The following is a 9484-nucleotide window of genomic DNA, read 5'->3' as shown; positions in this document are numbered from 1 at the left end:
AAAATGATTATTAATAACATGGTATTTACAAGATACAAAGTCAAGTGTTATTAATTAGTTATTAATTAGTTACCTTTGTAAGATGCTCATTATTTTAGTCTACAATACTTTTAGACCCTTGGTCTACATTAGCTTAGTTTTCTACCAGCTTTCTACGGAACCTTTCCAAGATGCAATAAGAAATTCATAAATCATGAGCTGCATAGGCTTGTTTTCATTTCCTTTTTATAATTCAATCTTTTTCCATTTTTACCTTTAGGCCTTCAATCTAACACTCAAAACCATAAAATAAGGATGTCTGGAATTTTCAGCAAAGTCGTTCTGAATTTCAATGTAGACGATCATTAAACATCCTATATAGTTATTGGTAGTTAAATAGAAGAAGTGGTGCAAACTTGGAATTTCTCATGGAACTTGCTTAAAAACTCTTTTAATCAAGTTTATGGTTGAAAACAATCAATTCCAAACTCAAAAACCCCACAAACCCAAAATCAGAAGCCCCACAGAGTCAGACTACACGAACTAGCAGTTTTGAATAAAAAATATTCAACATGTGAAGTACCTACAAATTTTTAAACAATTTAAACATTCTCCTTTCAGATATCTAAACGGGTATCGTTAAAGTATATCACAAAATTAGCAATTAAAATAGTTGGCTAACTTACTACTAAAAAAGCAGAAAAATACAATAAAACTGACAAAGAAATCAAATCAAAACAAGAATTTCTTAGTATTGACAAAAAAGAGATGTAATATCCAATTTCAGTAATAAACCTTGCCGGAAAATAACAAATTTCAACAAGACCACACACCTAGCTGACTATATGAACATTTTAATGCCATCAAGTATACAAGACACAAGAATAAATAAAAAAAATAAAGATTAATATAAGCCAATAAAAAAAAGGTAAAGGAAATCAAAAGTGTCTTACCTAGTCCTTGTCAACAAGCGAAGTGTCAGTTGTAGCTTGAGGAGATTCCAAGAACTCCAGTAAATTTACTGAAATTTCTTCCTAAAAACATATCTCAGACTGATAAGATGATTGGTCATTCTAATGTCCCGCATAAAAAGAAGAAACATCATTTGTGGAAACTCACCTTCTTTGCGGTGGTTTTGTTTACTGGAATATTGAGGATATCACAAAAATCCAACAATATTTTTTTAACACATTTGTCAAGTTTCTCCTTAACTTTTGTCCTCTATTTTTCCTCCTGAAGATAAGAATAAACCAATAAATATAGGTTTTGGGGACAAAATCAATCATGTCTTTATTTATGCATGCACATAAATATCTGCGAAAAAATACAATAGGGAAGAAACTCTTGCACATGAGAAGTAGATAAATGATTAAATAAATATGACCCTCCAAAAACCATAAAACACCTGATTTCAACCCAGACATATCCAGAAAACTGGTCTATATTTCTCTTCAGACTATGTGCCTGCAAAAGAAAACAACCACACTAAGTTTAATCTAGACACAGCAGAAAACGGGAAACTTAAAGCAAAATTATTGCCAAATGAATTAAACCACAAAATCATATTGACTGACTTGTTAAAAGAATCGAGTATAAGACTACCTTCGTTTTCTTTCCAAAACATCTTTCTATCTATTCTATGCATTTATTTGACAAGTAAGTTTTGACAAAAAATAAAAAATAATAATGAAAGGGTGTTTTAGCTATGTCACAATGCCTTTGTGGGTGTGACACCAAAATTACATCTTGAGATTCCAAAACATCTATTTTGTGCATTTATTTGTGAGCAAAACATGCAAGACTTTGAATTAATCTTCCAGTAATTATGCAGACATGCACACGTTAAACCTCCAAAAGTAAACATAACATGAATAAGGCAAGGAAAGTGTTCAAAATAAAAAATACATCTATCATTTGGTTTTTTTAAAACAATTGGGGAAGTTTTTTATTAGAACCTGATATGCAGAGATTTTATCTTTCTTTTTTTTTAATTAAAATTTTACATTATTATATCATTTAATTAATACATTATCTTGGAAGAAAAAATAAGCTTGTGAACATTTTAATAATTAGAAATTGAAAAATTATACACAAATACTATTTTATGTGATTAGGAACTAATGATATTCTTAAATTTTCAGCTAACTCATACTCTCCGGACTTCATATCATGAAACAAATTTTTTTGGTGTGTTAATATGAATTCAAGACGCTTAGATGACAAAAACACAAACAAAGCACGTTCAGTCCATAAATATACCATATTTACAATACCGACTTCGATTTTTACAGAAACTCTTTGAGAATGGCTGCCCACTAAAAATTCAGACTACAGAAGACCCCCCAAAACCGGAAGTAATTTTAAAAATTCCCTACTCTCATACTTACATGACAAAGAGGGTTCTCATCAAGACCTCTGCATAACATAAAACCTAAAAACCACCCTTTTATATAGGTTAAGGACTACTCTTTACTTATAGACAGACACTATACATACATGATGATGATGACCCTTTGAACATATTTACACTGGCAAAGGACCCTTCTCTCTCAAAAATGTTTAAAATTCTAGTTACTAGTTACTAGCACCACATTGCACTTTTTCTATTTTCTATTTCATGTTGCTTTGAAATTGTCTACCCAACCCACTGTGATTAAAAAGAATAATAATAACATGAAAAATAATAATGAATTAACTTATAACATGAAAATTCAGAGTTAAGAGAATCAAAAGAGAGAACAAATGTAAATAAAGAAATAAATAAATAAACCCCAGTAGTAGACCGTCAAAGATTAGATCTAGACATACCAGAAGCAGCAACACCAAAACTCACTGCCAAAATTAAAAATAAAAAAATTAGGCATCTCTTGATAACATATATCTTGAAAACATGTATGATTAATACATAAAACCTTAAAGAAGTTCTCAAATTTTTTACCTACAAAATGGAAACCTGGCATTAACTTCGGTCGTCTATGGTGATGAAGAAGAAGCCGATGACGGTTGTGCGCTTATGAAGTGATTGTGAGTGAAGGTGGAGCGAGAGATTCGATCTGAATCGTCTTCTGTAATCTATCAATGAGATGAGAGGCTGGGATATATCGATAAGTCTATTGTCGAATTTGGGATCGAATAAAAAAGGGCTTGAGTTCTGTCAATAGATGCGAACGAGATAAGAGAAAGGGATAGCAATACCAAAAATATAAAAGGTTGGGTTAGGAACGGCATAAGATGGAGTTTCCCAATTGATTCAGCTAGCGCGCGAGGCCGGCGCGGCGGGAATTTTATGTTTTTTTAGGTTTTTAGGACAAAATATGGAGAATTTCCTGCAAAGTGTTTATTAAAAAACTAATTTTTTTTCATTTAAATAGAATTGCTTCTTAATTTAATAAAAAAAATATTCATCTATTTATAAAATAAAATTATTTTATTTTATTTATTTATTTATTTAATAAATTAATTAAGGTGGGAATTTTAAATTTTTTAGGTTTTTGGGACAAAATATGAAGAATTTCTTCTAAAATGTTTATTAAAAAACTAATTTCTCATATAAATAGATTTGTTTCTTAATTTAATAAAAAAAATTCATCTATTTATAAAATAAAATAATAACTTTTTTTATAATTACTTATAATACCAACATAACCAGAATTAATCAATAGTTAATACCAACATAACCAGAATTAATCAATAGTTAAAATAGAGATTAATTAAGAAAGGGCTAGCCTGATTGTTGATGTAAACATATTGATTTAAAGTTAATAGTCCTTCCCTTCGTGCGAGTATTGGCAAAACTAGTCAACTCCAAAATACAACCCAATAAGTTTGAGTGACATCTCATTTATGTGCACGACCACATGACTAACTCCAAGTCTATATAAATCTAGTTGCTCATAAACTCAATCTGTAAAAGTACTCTCAAGGAAGGAAAGATAGATAGATGATATTTTACTAATAGGGTCACAGTCTTATACACGAAAATATCATACTACGTTTTTAAAATATACCTTAAAGTCATTCTCTAGATATTTTATATACAGGATAATACTTTAGGCCTGCCTTATCAAGACAAATTGTGTCTTGTATACTAACGTGTCCTAATAAGAGGTTGACACCTCTTTTAAACTTAAAAAGATACAAAACATGGGTCATACCCATTTTTAGGGTTAAACCTGACAAATCTATTTTTTTCCCTTTTTGCTTCCATCAGTGTATCTCGCTTCGTCTGCATCTTTCTTTTTCCTTAGCTCCAGCTGCCAATCATTCCAAACCTAATCTTCCCTACCAGGACCTCCACCACTCCGCTTCAAACTGGATTTCGATTTCGTCTTGGCAATGATTGATTTATTTTCTTGAAACAAGTATGTTAAAATATTATATTTTCTCGTGTAAATTTGAGGTAAATTTTTAAAAGGGAGAAATATAAATGGTTAGTTCAATTTTTTTTAACGATAGTTTTCTATCTTAAGAAAATTAAAAATAACAGAAAAAAGTAGGAAAGACAAATTTCCATGAGTTGTTCTCTAGAAACAAAATTAAGAGAAGACACATTCAATATTAGGATTTGGAATGATTGGTGGCCGAAGCTAAGGAAAAAGAAAGATGTGGATAACATATACATAGATGGGACCAAAGAGAGGGAAAAAAAAATAGACATGTTGGGTTTAACCCTAAAAAAAATTAGTATAATCCATGCTTTGTATTTTTTTAAGTTTAAAATAAGTGTCAACTTTTTATTGAGATACGTTAGTGTACAAGACAAAATTTGTCCTGATGGGACAGGACTGAAGTATTATCCTTTATATATATATATATATATATATAATAAAGGATAATATATATATATATATATATATATATATGGAGTAAAATATATAACCGCTAAGGTATAATAATGATATAAATTATAATTGATATATATATATATATATATATATATATATGGAGTAAAATATATAACCGCTAAGGTATAATAATGATATAAATTATAATTGAAATAATATACATCATAAGTATAATTTAATTAGTGGAACAAAATCTCATTAAATCATAATTAATATAATTTAATTATGTTTTTATTAAAATATTCCCAACTGCTTCCCTCTTTGGCTGACACGTGTCCCTATGTAATTACTTGTACCAAATGACTTCATTTGATGAAGCCACGTGTCGCTTCATGATTGCACCTTATTTGCATATTACTCTTCCAATTGGAAACGTTCTATTTTTGTTCATGCTAAGAAACATGCTTACGTACGCACCCATCTGCCCTCATTGAGACTTAAAACATTTTGAAAGGTTAGTAAGTACCCCTAGGCTACATCGTTTAGTATTTCTCTCATTTGACAACAATATAAGTATCATTCATTATCTCTTAATAAAAAATTTTATTATTATTGTACTATTTTACGTCGATTGATCAATAAAATTGAGTTAAATAAACATAAGTGCGTGGAATTATTATGTTACATTTGATTTATTAATGTTTTTACATACATTTGGTTTTGTTGATTATGTCTAATGGAGTACGTACCTTAAGTCTTCTTCTCAGTGACACCAATTTAAGTTTATTCATTATCTATTAGAAAATTGAAATAAATGGGTACATATGGGCTGAGTGTTAGCCATATCAAATACCTTAAGCTTTTTGGTCAGAATACGAAGCACCTGGCACGTTTTAGTATAATGTTACAAGGGGAGATTTAATCTACATCGAATCCAGATGAGAAAGTAAATGGGTATATATGGACTAGATGTTAGCCCTATATAATAGTTTAAGTTTATAAGTAAGATCGCGAAGCACGTACTCGGTCTGTTATAGTTAGTATCAAAGTCAGACACATACCTTAATCCAGTGTCATGCCAAGCGCCCAGCCTATACCCTTTTACCTTAATTATTGACTAAAAAGAATATAGGTGGGATTACTATGTTTCATTATTTGACTATATTGATGGATTTATATCTATAATTAAAAATTAAAATCATGAAATTACTAGTAATTAAAAGAAAAAATTATAATCAAATCTTACGTACTTTTAAGATCTTTTATTCCATTTAATTCCTAAATCACTAAATCTTTTATTTATACCCTTACTAAATAGAAGTAAAATTTTGTAGTTATAAATTTATTCAAGATTTGATATATGGTTTATATTTTTTATTATATCTTTAATTTTTAATTAGTTAAAAATATTGCAATATGGATTTATATATATATAATGATTAATTTAAATTCAATATAAGAATGTTTGGTACGTATTTTTTTTTTTAATCTTTTCTTTATGACAAGGAGTAGTATTTAAAAAAGATCAAATTTAAAGGAAATGTCATTTTAGAGTTAAGTAATGATAGAGAAACCGAAAAGGAATCCCCGAATTTGACGTGCTTGGCCATACTTATCATTTGTTAAACATTTGTTTTTGAAAAATTGTTTAAGTAAATGAGGTGGATAAAAACATGTCAGATTCGATACTTATTCGGGGTTAATTCTTCGGTCTCCCTATCATTATTCTTTGAAATTTTATTAACAATTAATTAATTTGCTTAGGGATTTGGTATTCTAAACCCCTTATTTAAGGAATTACAAAAATTAAATAGTTAAAAATAGTCAACAAAGACATAATTGTGTGGCAAAATAGTTTATATTGCCACGAAAACAAATTCGTTACAAAAATGACATTTCGTCACAAGGATTAAAAATTCGTGGCAAAAGATACTATTTGCCACGAATAAAGCATCGTTGTGAATTACTAATATATTTGCCACGAAAATAGGTACGTGGCAATAGAGCATATCATAGCCATAACTGATAATTCATGATAGAATCTATCTTTTAGCCACGAGAAACTTACTTCGTGCCAAAAAAATATTTTTGCCATGCGAATAACATCATGGCAAATTGTAAAGCGATTTGCCACAAAAATATATACGTGGCAAAAGAAACATACAATTCGTGGTACAAATAGCATTTTGCCACAACTTTGTATGTCGTCCCTAATTCGTCGTAGCAAAATTGACATTTTACCAAAAATTTTTAGGTCATCCATAATATTCGTGGCAAGAACCTAGTATTTGTTACAAAAAATTTACTCCGTGGCAAATACTGATATTTAGTCACAAGAAGATAATTTTGTGGCCAAAAGATACTTTTTGCCACAAATTTTTACGCGTGGCAAAAAATTTCGTGGCAAGAACGAAAATTTGTTGTTGTGACAGTAAGGGCTTCTTAAGTGTATGTGGCAAGGATGGACGGTGGAGATGAGGATGACTAACCACTTTCTGGCCACGAGGATTGATTCGAAGTGGGTGGAGGAGGGGAGGTGGTGATGAGGGGTAGAGGTTTAGGAGGAAAGAATATACATGGTGGCCCACAGGGGAAAAAAACACAGACACACAACCCTTAGACTTACAAAAACATAGAAAACTGCAAATGAACCTAACAAATAAAGGCACATGATAAAAACTGAAAACAACTTCCACATCATATGCAGAGACATCCAAATAAAGTAATTAGGTATCCACATAACCAAGGCCATAATAGTGTCAACAGAGCAGTGATTGTGAAAAGGCAAAATTACATCCTTCTTTGAAGAGCTGCTGCAGATCTTCTAGCTTTTATCGATTTTCGAGCACTTTAACATGATTGAAGCTAATCTCTCTTTGATACATTTTTTGATTGATTAATGATATGGAGAGGTGAGGATGAAATGCATCTAAAGGCTCCATAATTTCTTTCCTGCCATATAAAATATACTACATCAGAAAGTAGTCATTTGTGAACAAGAAAACCTTTTGAGCTTTAGTTAATAGAACACCATAGAATAGAATCAGGTCCTTCCAGCAACTTGGTTGTTGCTTTAACAGTACGTCCAGAAGCTCTTAGCTTTGATTAAATATCTATAAGTCCAATCAACCCAAATACTTTCCTTTCTTCTAGCAAATAGCTTCCAAATATACTTTAGATTAGCAATGTAATTTGTCATTTCTAGATTTGGAAATCCAAGACCCCCATTAGTTTTTGGTCTATAGACACATCCCAGGCCACCTTAGCACCTGACCTCTTCAATTTTGGCCCAGACCACAAGAAACCCCTCGATACTTGATTCACCCCAATCATCGCTCAAAACCTCTCTTTATGTATTAGAGATATGTAAAGTTACAACTATATTATTTTATTTAAGTTTTCCGTGAAAGTTGTATCATTATATCTTATTTTTTTGTTATGTCCTTATTAGTTGTTTTTATTCGTTCTTTCCAGCCTCACTAAGAACTAAGTTTTTTTCATTTATAAATTAGGACTCACAATAGTTTACAACTTTCTTGCTCTTTAGCTTAGGACCTTTCTCCATACTCACAAAAGAAGTGAGCCAATCTAATCTACTTAATGTATAATGCAAACTTCAAAAAAAAAAAAAAAAAAAAAAAAAAGAATGACCATATACTATTAGATGGACAATATCAAAGTGGTGGATTTGGATTTTCTCCTCTTAGCATGCAAGAGGTGAAATATTCATCCAACCCGACCAATTTGAGACCCGCTTGAAAATATCACATTTTTGTAGGGGTGGCACTTGGTGGCAGGGCTTAACCCGAGCAATTTGAGGCCCGCTTGAAAATTTAGCATTCATCAAGTTTGAGTCTGAATTTAGTTTGGACGGGATTAGACCAAAGGTCTTACTAATCCAAGCAACCTTAAAACCCAAAATATAATAAATGTATATAATTCTAATATATTTAAGGCATTGTTTATGTAAAATAAGTTAAAATTTGATGGTTAATAATATTATAGATATTAACCTAACTTTGAAACACTTTCTTTAAAAATTTAAAATAAAAGTTAGTAATTGAATTTTAGTTAAAGAAGCAAATGCAGTTATATACCTTAACTTTTTGTTTTTCTTTTGTAGCGTCTATTTATTAATATGTTACTAAAATTTTGGATGACACAAAACTCAAATTTTATTGCTAATCTAAAGTATATTTGGATTCCCTGAGATTTGGACTTGGAACAAGCTGAGATTTTAGAACTTTGGATTTGATGTGGACTAACCCATGACCTGCGCAACCCGCATAAGTCCTACCCTAACATTGTCGACAACCCTTATTGATCATTTTGGAATATGCATGATTTCTGAAAATTCTGTCATTTTTTTGTCCATTTTGGAATATGCATGATTGCTAAAAATTCTATCTCTCTCCAATGGTTGCAAACACTTCGGCAAGCCTTTTTTGTTTTCTTTCATCAGTGTTCATGCATGGTTCGTTTCAAAATGTATGTCATCTTCCTGCCGCTGCTTCAATTGAACAGAAAAGGCCCAGAAAAACAGACCCCCCATTGATGCTTAATCATTGATCCAACTCTGGGAATTTTTGTTTTTCTCAAATTAATTGATTACCATGGGAGTCCATGGGCTACTTGAATTAATGCCTAAACATTTTCATACGGATTTCAAAACATCTGTAATCACTAAATACATGAACAATCCGAATGCAATAAGGTCGAAA

At 30.7% G+C, this 9484-nt stretch overlaps 1 long non-coding RNA gene across 1 annotated transcript; it reads right to left on the bottom strand.

The window, feature by feature from the left end:
• Window positions 1–564: 564 nt before the first annotated feature.
• On the bottom strand, window positions 565–2927 carry LOC132279210 (uncharacterized). Its single transcript, XR_009471248.1, has 4 exons — window positions 2788–2927; window positions 1385–1443; window positions 1099–1212; window positions 565–1013 (listed from the first exon to the last, which is right to left on the bottom strand). It is a non-coding gene; the product is annotated as an uncharacterized LOC132279210 (long non-coding RNA).
• Between the last annotated feature and the right edge of the window lie 6557 nt (window positions 2928–9484).

The sequence above is a fragment of the Cornus florida genome, unplaced genomic scaffold, assembly GCF_030987335.1.
Source record: "Cornus florida cultivar Cherokee Brave unplaced genomic scaffold, ASM3098733v1 CherokeeBrave_3.0.0_Hap2_Chr10, whole genome shotgun sequence".
Classification (NCBI taxonomy): domain Eukaryota; kingdom Viridiplantae; phylum Streptophyta; class Magnoliopsida; order Cornales; family Cornaceae; genus Cornus; species Cornus florida.
The sequence above is the reverse complement of the archived record's forward strand: the minus strand, read 5'-3'. Positions and strand labels throughout refer to the sequence as shown.